The following is a 14,912-nucleotide window of genomic DNA, read 5'->3' as shown; positions in this document are numbered from 1 at the left end:
TAGGGATTTGTCTGTAGTGCCAGTGTCTGCTCCATGTCCGACACTAACAAAGTTCTCGTGTTGAGGGGAGGAGTGCAGCCTGACCCTGTCCACCTACGACACAATAAATCCAGCTGAGGAGTTCAAGGTGGGCTGACCTGTAGCTGACCCAGTCTCTGAAAAACGGCTGCAAGCTCCAAGTGGAGACTTTCCTTGCTGCCATTTTTATTTATTTATTTTTTTGTTGGCTCAAGGGAAAAAGGGAGGATGTGCTCAGGTTTTGTGGGCATGGCCAGTGTGCAAATGAATACATTTACTCATTCAAGTTTCAATTCCCATCCAAACTGTTGGGAAGCCTTCTTTCCATCATGGAAACTGGATGGGGGGCAGAATTAGCATAGCATAATTACACTGGGGAAAGATCCAGGCTCCTAGGAGCAAGACATAACCTGTAATTTGCCACTGTGCTCCCTATGCAATTGACACTCATTCTATGACACTGGAGATAAATGTCGGAATTCAGGCTGATAGTTTAACCGATGGTGCATTGGGAATGATAATAACCAGGGTCTTGAACATGTTCAATCTGATGAGCAGTCCAGCAACAGCTCTCCACCACTTTTTCAACTCTCTTTGGGGTATTATCATGCTAATCTAAAGAAGAACCCAGAAAAAAAGTAAGCTTCTATGAAAGAGGATATTTAATGAGAAGCAAGGTCCTCTGAAACTCTGAGGACACAAAAGAGGGTATTTTCAACCAGCTGTGCCTGAGCAAAGCAGGGTGACAAATGGACACAGACATTACGCTGGGTGCTTAATTAAAAGAACATAGCCTAATTAAAAAGATCTTCCTGCTGAATAGACCGCCTCAGTTCAGTAAGTGACCTGTGTCTCCTGCACATGTCGGGCACAGACCAGTTAGTCTGTTTGTACTCTGACATGTTTCATTTTCACATCAGAAGGGCTGAAGTAGTAAATACTAAAGTGGATCATGTTGTAGGAAGAGCAACAGATCATTGGGAGGTGCTGGTTTAAGTTCATAGACCGATAGTTTCCTTTAAACAGTCAAGGACATTTTTATGACATCAAATCCACTAAAAAGCAAAACAACATCCACTCACTGCATCAGTATCACATGTTCCACATTAGTATTGTAATTGTGCCCCACTTAAATCACTCACCAGGGACTTTGGACACTGCATCATCTCTGAGCCATTTTTCTTAACAACAAATATTTTCTCTCTGGCAGAAAAAGCACAGAATTAACAACGTTAAAAAGTTTGTGTGTTTTAGCAGCCCTTTTTCATTTAGTTTAAAACATAGCCCTGTCTCAACACAGAAGATTAAAAAAAACCTCATATTTTTCTTCATCTGAAGCCATTTGTTGAAGATTTAGACCAATATCAGCAAGTTTGCTTTCCTAATTTTAATTTGTCAATATTTCAGTACAGTTACAGGTAACAGAAAGAACAAGGTTCTTTTTCATAATCTATGCATCTTTGTTTTTTTACTTCACAATCACTGGTATTTCAGCTGCTCTAGATGTAGCAGGAGGTAGGAATAGATCCACATAACAAAGGCAGACAGTGAGTAGCACTGAAAATTCACTTTAAATTGTAAATTTCAAGGGAAAACCTAGAACTTCTAAATTAAGTAGATTTTTTAGGGGTTTACAAAGATGAAGCAAATTAAAAGAATGAAAGCACTTCAGTTTGGGTGACGATAAAGAGGACTGTATGGTATGCAGGTTTCACTGCAAACTCACACGCCATGCATAAGGGGTTATGAGTCAGAATAATAAATAACAACCGTGAGATGTTTCCTTTCTGCTAAATGAAGTCAGAGGTTAGCAAAGTCTTCTACATTTTCTTATTTTTCTCATTTTACTGACTAGTGCTGTGCCTCTGTGTTAAGGAACACACAATTATTTTAGTTTATCTCCAATTCAACCACATTTTACATTCCAAATGATCAAGCTTAATACATGGATAATATGTGCATTGTTTTTTATTTATTCATGTTGTTCTGCGTTGGCACTTAAGATGTATAATTCAAAGCTTAAAGTGCAAAACTTTGCTTACATTTCTTTGTGTGGTATGCAAAAAAGGTTTATTGTAAAAGAAGGGCTATGGTGTTGATGTTAATGCACTACACTATACAATGATCCGACAACTTTAATTTATTTGTTTTTTTAATTGCTTAAATTTTGCCTATGAATTTTATTCCTGCCAAAAATGTACCCGACAGATGCCGACAGAAGAGCTCCGACACCTAATTATCTACCTCAACTTTTTTTGTTTTTAATAAAACTCAGTTACCAAGAACCCAATTTAAATTTACAGGTGCGGTGAAGAAGAAAAACAATAAAACGGCTTTTATGTGCATTAAATTAAATCTACACACTTACAGCTTTGCACTGTGTGAGTGGGAGTGTGTGTCAAAATCTGTAGTGTTGTAATCTGTGCTACATAGTGTACAATATGGACAATCCTACAGCTCTTTGAACATATCTGAGTGCACTCTGCCAGCTAAAATGCGGCCCTATGAGTGGATCTCTATATCCTATTCCACACTGAAAATTACATCGGTCAGAGACCTTTATGAACTGAGAAGAGTGATAGTGGTTTGCAAATATTAGTTATGCCTGCAGAACAAAATGTTAAATTAAGAAAAATGACCAAGCAACAAAGTGAGCTTTTATAAATTTCCTATTTTAAAGATATCACTGGTACATCATGTTCAAGACTTGTGGTCAAACTCTGAAAGCACATAAAGAAATAACTGTCCAGCAAAAAAATAAATAAAAATGTCTTAAGGGTTTGGATCAGTTAGGACTTTAGACCCTTGAAAACATAAATCACACAAAGAGCAAAAGTAAACTATGACATTTAGTAGAACCAAGGTTTTTTAATTTGCAGTACACTGACAGGGCACTGTTTTCACATGAAGAGAATATCAAACAAAATCTTGATGACAAACTTAAGAAAAAGTAAAACATAAGAAGCAATCAAAAAAGATGTTTAGAGCTTAAATGACTTGGATGTAAAACTGGGTTTTAAAATCAGCAGTCAAGAAAATAACTACAAAAAAAAAAAACAAATCCTGCAGAAAGGTTTTTAAAAATTTGCCTCAAACTATAAATTCCTGTGAACGGTCTTTCTGTCCAAGTCTTTAATTTGGACTTTGACATTTTATTCTCCTGGTACCTGAAGCCACAGGTCAACACTAGTGCACAAGGTTTCGCTGGAGGGCTACTGTCAGTCTAAGACATGGCTAGAGTGTGAATGTGTGTTTGCACCCTTATTCTTGTCACATTCTCCCATCATTTACTTGTGACTTTAAAGCAATAGTGTGGTCCGAGATTTTGTTTATACACGGATGGTATCCTTCCTGTCAATCACCAGAAACTAACCCCTCAGGGACAGATTAAGGGAAGTGGGAGAATGTAGGAGGCAATGAGGAGGGAAAGATCAAACCAAAAACAAAAAAAGAATAGATCCATACCCTGGAAAATGCAGTCATCTTGCGTGACTTAACAAGATGTGTTTTGTTGTGTTTATTCATCTCTGTATGAAAACAAGCTTCCACCCTCACAGTAAATTAATGATCATGTTTTGTTGCATGAAGCAGCCATCCACATCACTGCAGGAGCACACAAACACACTTATGTTGAATTATCTGCAATTACTCTGAACCTGTTCAAATGTTTGGAGCTTCACAGTTTGACTCCAATTCAGTTTCATGAAAACCAACTTGACCATCGTCACCTTCAGTTGTTATCCAACCTTTAGTAACATTGTTTCCCATTACATTCTGTAAAAACATTCACCAGAAACCAAAAATTTATGAAAACAACCATCACTAGTATTTTGAGAATTAGCTTTAGCACCAGATTTGCAACTTTAGACATTATAATAGTACCTTGAAATGTCCCTACTGAACTGAATTATTCTATCCAGGTTATAGATTGAATAAAAAAAAAGTCTATTAATTGTGAATCCATCAACATGTGAATCATCCAATGAGCTGAAAGTTAAGAAATTGCCAAAGTTTTAATTTCAGTTCAAAAGTCTTTACCATAAAGCAGATTGTTTTCCATTTTAAAAATGCTGGTTTTGTTTCTCTTCCTCTGTGCAGAACAGTTTAAAAACTCTCCTGCAATATGAGGAGCTAATTTTAACTGTCTTCAAGAAAGCAATCTCCCCCCACACACTTCCACATGCATAGCTGCAGGGGTGAGTCAACACTTGGTTAATAAATCTACACACACATACACACGCCCCACCACGCACACACACACACACACACACGCACACACACACACATATTACTGGAATGGGAAGAGTTTCAGAGTACATGAGAAGAGGAGGGGATGGTATGTTTTACTCACATTGGACCACTGCCCAGTTTGGATTCATATGACATTAACTGAACCCCACCATACCCCCGATAGCCCCACTGAAGACTGTTCTAAAAATAGCCTCAGTTTGATGGAAACCAGCCTGTAGTTCTGGGAAATGAAGGAAAATGACCACAGCATGTGTAGGAGTGTAGACTTATCTAGTTGACAAAGTCCAAATCAAATATTCGCTGCACATATGGTGAAAACCAAAATGTACACCAATAATAGCATGCACGCTTTCATTTTAATTGCTAATTGAAAAAAATAAAATAAAATTCAGAAAGAAACCTGCAGTGACTTCTTAGATTAATTTTTGCAGGTTTCTGAGTGTAACATGTGCTAGGAGAGATCAAAATCTTCTTTTGGGAATTGCTTTCTGAAAAATTAACCACAAGAAAGCCAATAAATTCAAATAAATCTAATGAAATAGGCTGTGAATCATGTCTGAATTTCTCCTTGTCTTGAGAATTGGGAGATCAAGTACAGGGATCATGTTACACCGCTTAGAGAAGAGCATTCAATTTTTGAAAGACATCTGAAAAATCTTTGGGAGGGATGAAGGAGGTTGGGAGATCTGCATACTTAAATTAAAGATATGAATATTTGTCTGTTAAATGTGTGGGCAGCAAGGGTGGGATATAATGGGATCTTACCAGGTGAACCAAGCAGCTTTGAATAAATATGACAAAATAAAAGAAGTCCTTATCTTAGGTTTTTAATTTCCTGCTTCATTTCACCTTTCAGGGCTGTAAAAATTCCCATTTCACAATAATCAACAATAATGCATGGCCATAACTCAGAATTACTTTTATAGTAACAAATCAGCAGAGCTGCCCTGCTTTGCATATTAAATCTAAATGCTTTAGACAAGGCGGAAACCAGAAACCTGACAAGAAAATATTGCTAAATTTTGCAGCAGCACTATAGAAAAACATTTTTATCTCACTCTGTTCTGTAAACAGCTAATGACATTTCAATATCAATGTAAATCTATAGCTATTTACCAAAATACATAATAATTTAACTAATTAGGAATTTGTCATACTAATTACTTTGACCTTTATCCACAAGCTATCTCCACCTACAAAATAATGGTCTTATTCTTGAGTCCTGATTTTTTTTTTTCTGTAGTTGTGTCTTCATTTCAGTTATCAATAACTTAAAAAGTATAAGGATTATTTATTTATTAGTGAACGACTTCAACTTCACAATCTACAATGAACTTGTTTTAAACTATAATACATTAAAGGCTAATCATCACTTAACACAGCTAATTAATGGGTGTAATCAATGTCTGCATACACTGTTACTTTTGTCACTAATCAGAGGATACAATATGTAGAAAAAGTGGAAGATTTTATAAAAATCAGTTGTTGTTTTTTTATTTATTTCTATTTAAATAAAAATATACTCCTTAAAACTGTGTTGTGTCATCAGCTGAATAACCATAATAAAGTATAAAGGAGGCAGCAATGATCATAGAAAGAAAAAAGAAATATTTTGCTTTTCGGAGTTGTCTCACAAAAAGACAGAACTGAGTTTCTGTCATAATGTTTTGATATTTCAGGTATTAAAAAGCTGATGATGAAAGAAAAAAAAGAAGAGGCGCTAATTTTGTCATTATCCCCCGATTGGTGAAGATGCTCTTGGAAGCAGTTTCCTGACAAAAGATTCCCAAAATATCTGCATGAACACACCTCTTTAGATAGAAGTTGTTTTCTTATCTTCAAGCTGCACAAATCAGCAGTTCAGGCATGCTGCCACCTTCTAAGTTTGAAACTACAAATTTCACATTCTGGCTGGAAAGTTTTAACACCTAATTGAGAGCAAATGAAACAAAACATTTTTGATGACACTTACAGTTGTCAATGTCAATGTCAAATTTATTTATATAGCACTTTAAAACAGGCATAGAACTGCACCAAAGTGCTGTACAAGAGTGACAACAACACAAATAAATAAAAACAAAGTATCAAACACTAGTTCAATTAAATGCCAAGGAATAAAAATGAGTTTTAAGAAGCGATTTAATGCAGTTGCATTAATCAGGCATTTCTGGCCAATATTTCTGTTTTTATTTGATGTTTGACTTTATGATTTCCATATTAACACAAACTACTCCTCTCACGTGTGCAGACCCCCAAGGATTCGTCTATAGTCCACTTCTATTTTCCCTACACAAAGTTCCATTTTATTAACTTTTAAAGATCCATCAGATTTCAATCCAGCTGTGCTGATCACTAGAAGGTCTATCTCCTCCTTCTAAAAGGTAATATCCCAAAATAATGAAAGCTGAACCAAAATTATACTGAACTGTAATTTTGGTGTGCAGCGTAATCAATTTAATAAACATGAAAGAAAATTCCTTTTTTAATATCTGATAAATCTGATCAAGAAAAACTGACCATTTAGAATCAATGTCATCTTGATTGGTGCATCACCAATGATAATCAGTATGTTCCATATCATTGTGACATGGAGCATAAAAAAAGCTAAGCTAAATGTTCACACAGAGTGCATGCACCACATAAAAGAGATGGGGAAGACCTGCTGGTGACTGGTAGGTCTCTGTAGCAAAATAACCTCTGGCACAAAGATGGATGGTTACATTTCCTTCAGAAAAAACAGCAGTTTGTAAAGGGGGGGAGGAGAGAGAGTAACTGGGCTGTTAGTACAAAGTTGTGATAGCCACAGCAGTAGAACTGGCAAAGAAAAAACTTCACTAACAGAAAAGAAAACTTCACAAATTGAAAATCCAAGAAAAAGGATCGTTACTGTGCCGCCCACACTGTTTGATTGAGAGCCAATCTCAGTGAAATGAAGCGCAGAAAACCACTCAGCAAAAAGGATGAAAATGAGCTAAAAAAAAAAAAAGTATGATGCACGGAAACTAATATGCTGTGAAAAAAAAGTTGTTAGAAATATACTGGGTTTTTTTTTTCATACAGTGCTGCTTACATAAAAATCAAATTCACAAATTAGACATAAGATGGAAATAGCATGCAGAACAAAAGGCAAAATATAGAAAAAGACTAAAGTTCAGTGCTCACAATGTGGGCCTTTACAGTGTGTAATTATTTATTAGTAATTAAAAATATGTGCTTCAGTGTTATGCAAAACTTCACTAAACTTTTTGTGCTTTTGACACATTATATGTCGTGTGCTACTTTGTGTTCTTCTAAACAAACAATTCAACAAAAATACATGGACATTTTTTATTTTAATGTGGCAATGTGTAAAAACAAATACCACTTTGTACTTTGCAATAATCCTACTTTTGCATCGGAAATGTGATATAGATGCGAGTTCCGATCTGGGATTTCTCTGTTTATGAATTCCACAAGCTAAAAAGAAAACATGGATTCTTTGCTCTGATCTGCAGATGAAGATGATATTACAGAAACAGTGGTGGAATGCTTAGCAATGAACAAAAACCTTCCAAATATGGTATGACACAACAATGAAGTTACTCAAACAGCAGCAGATAAGATGTCTTAAACTTAAACTTGTACAGACAACCCTGCTGTGATTCCATCATGAGTAAGATTACTCAATAATTCTCATTGATAAGAGCAGCTGAAGGTAACAGTGATTCAACTTGCTATACAGTAAATGACCTGTGAGTAAGAACGAACTGGCTGTTTATACACAACCAGGTTGCAAAAAGCATGTTTAATTAACAGAGAATATCTACAGAACAAATCGTTAGCAGAAATTTATGGATCAAGGTTATTAATAAACACACCTTTCCTGAGCTCAGATGTTTCCCATCATTAAACAAAGAAGTGGAAAGGGGATTTTTTTTCTTGCACTTTAAATTAGTGATTAAATCTGCTGTGATTTCTTAATTATCCTTACACGAGAAGATTATGTTTATGCTACACAGAGGAAGATTTTTAGATATAACTTTAAGTACAAGCTGTATGGAGGAACAGTTTTAGCATGGTTGCCTTGCAAAACCAAAGTATTGGGTCTCAGCCCCAGCTGTTGACTCTTTTGTGGAGTTTGCATGTTCTCCCACTGCATGGGGATTTTTTCGTCCATGTTGTATTTCCTTTTTTGCTCCAAAACCTTACCTGGCAAATTTAGAATGCCTCGCTGTAGGTAAGGGTATACCTTGACTCTTGCTCACTGCTCGAGATAGGAAACAGCACCCTAACAACCTGCAAGGATTAAGTGGTTCAAACAAGTTGGATAGTTTCCATGCTACTTTGTGCATAGTATGTGCATCTTTTGAAACACATGATTGAACGTGTGTGAAGGAGTGGGTAATCTCTTTAACAGGGACAACTGACTGGGGAGTGTTAAAGACAAAGCCATGAGTCAAGAATGACTCTAACTTCATGCCAAAACCAGGCATGTCTAAACATTTATGTGAGACAAAGGAGAACAGCCACTTTGAAAATTCATGCAGCATTACAGCTTTCAATTCTTAAAGGTGCTTTTATTGGCCCGGAGCCCCTCTCTGCCATAGAAATATAAATCTTGGGGAATCTGCTGATTTTGCGAGCTTTGGGTTATATGCTCCCCTCTAATTGCTGGACTTCATCCACTGTGCTCCATGAAGCACATAACCAAACAGTTGTGAAGTGTTTCTGCTCACTGCTTGTGGCCTTGGTGGGTTGGCAAGAAAAACCCAAGTCCATGTTTGACAAGGGGTTAACGTTGCAGAAGAATAAGCTGGAGAAACCACAAAAAGACAGCCAGTCTGGATGGACGGACCGAGGGCTGTCACTTGTCCATTTAGTGGTCCGCCACGTCCCGCCTCTTTTTCTATCTCACCCCTCTAGCCTTTCACTGAACTCTGAAGCTTCCCTACCGTAATTTACACGCTCATCAGCTTGACTGTAATTTCCATTGCAGGAGGAACCCACACCAGGACCACAGAAGGGATAAAGCTACACGCCTGTTTTTGGAATCAAGTGTAATTACAATTCTGCCAAGGCTTTGGATCACACCAATGGGAGGGATAACTGTCAGTACTGTTTTCACTTTAACTTCCATCAGTCTGGACCAATAATAGGGAAGCAGATGCAACAAAACTGGCACCATCTATTACATCGGTGCCAAAGGCAATCTTTAAATGAACTTTAAAAATCAGGCATACTAATATACCTGGAAGATTGAGAGCACCAACTCAGCAAAACAGAAAATGTAACACAAAGGCAAAGAAGAGAAGTTTCTTCCTCTCAGGTCTAGGAGCACAAAAAAAAAAAAAAAAAAACACATTCAGAAACGGCAATGATGGAAGAGCCACATGCCATGCTGCATAAGGTATGAGACTGTGCATTCGTTACACCTGATGCAACATGTTCTTACCAGCTGTGGCCTCAACAGGGCCAGACCTTGAGTCCAAGGCCCGGTGGTCTCAGCAGATAGCCCGGCCTGGCCTGTGCTGTGTCAGGCTGGGATTATGGATGGCAGGGAGCTTGCAGGGCTGACAGGTAATAATTCACTCCCCAGGGGTTCCACACCCTTCACTGGCTACAATACACCAGCCAGGAAAGGGTGGAGGTACTGAGAGGGGGAAAAACAAAAAAAAAAAAACCTTGAAGTGCACATCCCCATAACCCACCTACCTTTTATCTTTCCTCCCATGCCCTTCAAGAAGCAAGACTCTCCCTGGCAGCACAGTTGCCACGGGTAACCAACCATTATCAAAATGAAATATGAGGTGTCACAGATCAGTGCCGCTCTCAGGTGCAGGGCCAAACAAAGTCCCATATGTTGTGGATGTGAAGAGGGGCTGGGTTAACTGTTGCTTCCTGAAGCACGGTATTGCACCAACCCATTCTTTAGACATCAGCTGTTACGGATGGTGCTTGGAGATATGAGACACTTCAGACAAATCACTGTTGTTAAGGTGGCACGACAACAGCCTGAAATCTATCATGCAACGCCCTCAAGTTCTTCTGAGCACAGAATGGGGGAAATGGCAGATGAGTGCAGCTATTCAGCAACTTCAAGAGTGCCTGGGGAGAAAATGCAAAGCGTCTTCATCCATTGCACTGAAATATAGCTTTTTTCCTTTTTGACCGATCAAAGCTGCAAAATAAGTTAGAGTGTTCGCTTTATATCCATAGACACGGTTACTGAACACTTCATCTTGACATGAAAATAGTCAAACTGAATGTCCCCCAAGGGGCCAGAGCTCTCAGCCTCCGGTTAGAAGCCTATTTCAACCATCATTACCCTGAGGACCATTAGGAGGATGCCATCCGCACATATAGGGTCCGTCATTTCAAACTCAAAGCAAACGATAAAATGGAAATCGGAAATAAAATTACACACTGGGCTAAATGCACCATTAACCACACAAACTAAGCGACAAACCTATCAGGGCTCGGGGAACGAGGACTGGATGAAGAGAAAGTAATTCTGAGCAATGATGAGGAATGAATGCAATACTGGGCACTTGACACTTTCTCACATTTATGACCAACTCATTTGTCAGCAGAAACAAATTTTCCCTAATGATTATGTGTATAAGCAGCGGAAAAAACAGAGGCCGCCTTATGCCGAGTGTTGACAACCACCACAAATGAGGGCTGAATGTAGATAGGTTTGCACTATTCATAGTGCGAGTGGGAGCGCCACAGACAGACCTGCTGGTAGAGAATCGGGCCACACAGGAGCATCCCACTCGCCCTGCACGGAAGCAGCACTCCTACTTGTCAGCACACCAGCTACATGTCAAATAGAATAACCTGAAACCATACTGCAATACTCTGGAAGCAGCAAAGAGTGCAAAGTCATTGTACAAGTGTGGTAAGAAAACCGCAAGCCATGAGTGCCACCACCCCTTCCCTTCCTGCAAAGTCATTGCAGCAGCTGAGAGGAAGGAGACAAAGCTAAACCAAAGAAAGTCACAAGATTTGTCCACATGGACAGCACTTAAACATCTGACCAGAAAATCAAAACAAAGGAGCATTTAGAATCGGCAAATAACCCAGTCCAATCAGGGCAAAGTTGAACTGATTTTTTTTTTTTAATCCTTGGAAAACTTTTGCAAGGAGAGGACTAGTTTGAGTCAGAAAAATGAGGCAAATATGGGGGGAAAGTAATCATGACGATTGCTCCTGTTGTGCAGGGTGAGATATATTTACTGTTCAATTGTTCTTAGCCTCAGCTGAAACTAAAAACCCACAGAGGGAGATGAGACACCTAATGCACAACAGGCTGAGACAAATCAAAGACCCGTATTTCTGCAGAGCAACTCCGAAGCATCTATTTCAAGGTAAATAACCACCAGCCGCTTCGAGGAATCTTAGGGGTGAAAAAAAATAAGGGTAGAAAAAAAATATTCTAAATCTGTGTGTATTTTTAGCGAGATCCAACACAGGTTGATGTTAAACTCTGCGTGAAGAAGTAGAAACCTGTTAGATTAGAACAATGAGCTCATCGCTTCCCCCAGAGATTCTGGCATCGAGACTAAACTGCAGCTGGAGTAAGAATGATTTAAGAGGCAAAATGTAGGCGAGGTGGGAGGGAAAGGTTCGCCATCAATACAATATAAAACACTTATGCAATGATCGCGTCCTGTCAGACTGATTTGTTTACCTCACCTTTTTTATTGTGCACGGTTTTGCACAAGTTAAAGCTTTCTCTTGGGAACAAGCGGCTGTTTAGATGAAAATTGTGTCCCAGACAAAAGGCCAATCACTGAGATCTGGTTGCAATAACTTGCAGAGACTCCTGCTGCAATAACATGGTGGACTAAGAAAAACAAATGCAGACACACACACAAAAACCAATCTCTTACAAAATTATTAAAGAAGATTACAAAAGTCCACCCGATTCCATCTATGAGAAGCTTGATTCAATTCAGTCTGAGCGCAAAGAATGACTGGACCGCTGGGGGAAAAAATTAAATAAGAAAGGCTTTAACTTGGCGAGAGTTCAAAAACAATTTAGAATTCTTATGTTGTTTATTAGCAGTTAACGCTGCTGCTGTAACATCGCTTCTGTGCAAAGTTAGAGCATCCTCAGAGTCTTAATGAGCAAAGTCAGCACAGCTGAGACAGCACCGCACAGTCCGCAACTAGAAAAGCAGGCAGCTCTTACCTTATTGTTTCCACGGCACTTTCACTGTAGCAAAATGTATCTAGCAGTCTTTCTATGAGGTCGCAGGAACAACAGCAAGCCGTTTTAAAGAAAAAAAAACGAAGAGTTGTTAGTGTAGAAGCTGGTTGTTTTCGGAAAACAGTTAGTATTCCCAGAGCGCCAGTAGAGAAAAGGCGCCCCACAATACTGTCACAGGACTGCAGCCAGTCCGACTGAAAATCACAACACCTCGACAGCCGCCGAAGCCACGCCTCCTTGCTTCACTAAGACAAGAGCTCCAACCAATCAGAAAGCGTACTGACAAAGATTCCCTGCTATGATTGGTTGAATGAGTGAACATAAAACGATAGTCGCGTCCAGCACAGCTCACTTTTCATCCAGATGTTGAACGCCTTAACATCGGTACTATAAACCTGAAAAGCCAATCAGAGCGCAGCACATGGTAAACAAACTCAGTTTGACCTCATGGAGGAAAATACACGAGTAAAGCACTAGAAAAGTCAAAGGCATTTCTTGTAATTGATATTATGAATTGCAATAAACTTGAACTTCTATTATTTCGATTACATACTACAACTAATTTGAATGTCCAATAATGCCACAGTCTAAAACAATATACATATACATATATATAAAAATGCATAACAATAGTAAATATCATTTATATTTATTATTATATATCTAATTATGAGATATATTTCTCTCATGAAATAGTTCCATTTAGGAATTTTTGTTCAGTGAAGAATCAGACTGGAATAACTTAAATGTTTTTGAAGTTGAACTTCAAAACAAAATTATGATTTCCTTTGAAATCATATGTTCTGATAGCTTGACATTGTTCCAGATATGTTACTTATCAAAAAGAAAAATGTTAGGGCTAAAAAGCTAGAACACAGAAAGGCACACAATAAAAGGTAGCAAAGAGCCATATGTTCTTCAAAATAAGAGTCAAAAACAAACAAAGTCATGTTGAAAGCAATTATGGTGCATCTTTACGCCTCTAAAATTTAAACAAATTAATTTAATAAAATATTGACTTATTTAATTATATAATTGTATATAATATCATGTAATCTCAGCATTCATACATTTTCTCTTAATTTAATTTTAATTATAACATGTAAATAAGCATTTTCTTCACAAATTGGTTAGCTTTTGAAATTCAATTGAGAAGCTTTTTGGTGTTGTAGTTATTTGTATTAGTAGCATGACATTTCCTACTGTACTGTCCAAACATTTAAACGTTTGTTTCAGGTGATGGGAAAATATTCCCTTGAGATTTTTTAACATTGACAACTTTTCATTTATTATCCAGGCCAATACAAAATAAATTTCAAAGAAATTTGTTTCAAATTATGAATGTTCTTAACTCTGCCTAGTGAATTATTCAAACACTAAAATATGTTATAATCTTAGCAATTGAAAACTTTCACCAAACTAGTATGTTTAGTATTTTAAAATGCCTTTTGTGAACACCTGGCCAGAAAAACCCAAATTGTTGCCATTTGATCAAACTTGATATAGGCAAAATACCAAATCCGAAGCATAAATCAATCTATAGTATTCCACTTATCAAAAATTGTGTCATAAGGCGGTAAGCCCAAGATTTCCTTGTGACTGAATACTTCTTATGCTGAGCCTGTTTTCCCTTTCTATTGCCAAAATTAAGGCCTGAAACCAACTCTTGTGAAAAAATGGAATAAAATAATTGGAATAAAAAAACAGAACTCTCTATCTGAGCTGTTCAGCAGTTGAATCATAGGGAAGATGACTGAACCAATCATCTTAAGTCAGAGTTTTGGCTCCTGCCCTCTGGCTCCAGGCTGAGGATATGTCTTTTTAGATGTAACATATATAGAAACTCCTTCCTACCCACAGCAATCTCTCTTTCTAATGCAAGAAAACAGAAAAGGTAATAGGATTCGACTTTGGAATTTACATTTTTAAATGTAGTTTTTTTTTTTTTACTTATAACATTTTGTTGTGTTTTATTGTACATATCAACAGGTTTATTTCACATTGATCAATATAATAATGACAATAATAAGCTAACCATTTTTATTCGTACTCTGTTTATTCAGTTGGGACTTCACTCAACAGCCTCTCTGGGACATTTGAATAAAGTTAAGTTGAGCTGAAGGGATATAAATTGTCCCAATGGTTTGACTGAGTGAAGCCATACGATGTAAAGTGGCCATGTGATCATAACTATATGTCTGAATTTAATCAATAAAGAGTTTTTTTTTTCTGTTTTGGCTCAGGCTGATCCTCACCACTTCAGATCAAACATGTGGTTTAGATAGTTTTCTATATTTTACACATGGCAAGCTTCTTGATTGATTTCATATTCTGCCAGATACTTACAACCCATTCTGAAAGTCAATGGTAAAATTAGAAAAAGTCCTTGATATTCACATAAAACATTATGAAGATCCAAATCCCCATAACTTTAGAGATAGAGCAAACC

The 14,912-nt window shown here is 37.5% G+C and overlaps 1 protein-coding gene across 6 annotated transcripts in view; it reads right to left on the bottom strand.

Moving 5' to 3' along the window:
- Window positions 1–12,686, bottom strand: part of sema6e (sema domain, transmembrane domain (TM), and cytoplasmic domain, (semaphorin) 6E) — a 158,502-nt gene extending 145,816 nt beyond the window's left edge. For 3 of the 6 annotated variants that reach the window (XM_044116566.1, XM_044116567.1, XM_044116572.1), the window contains exon 1: window positions 12,446–12,668. The gene's annotated coding sequence lies outside the window, so the exon portion shown is untranslated. Of the gene's footprint in view, window positions 1–9,700; window positions 9,720–12,445 lie in introns of those variants that run through there. The other 3 variants (XM_044116573.1, XM_044116565.1, XM_044116568.1) reach the window with 3 other exon arrangements.
- Between the last annotated feature and the right edge of the window lie 2,226 nt (window positions 12,687–14,912).

Source organism: Gambusia affinis, linkage group LG05, assembly GCF_019740435.1.
Source record: "Gambusia affinis linkage group LG05, SWU_Gaff_1.0, whole genome shotgun sequence".
Classification (NCBI taxonomy): Eukaryota; Metazoa; Chordata; class Actinopteri; order Cyprinodontiformes; family Poeciliidae; genus Gambusia; species Gambusia affinis.
Note: the sequence above shows the minus strand (reverse complement) of the source record. Positions and strands in the feature narration are given on the sequence as shown.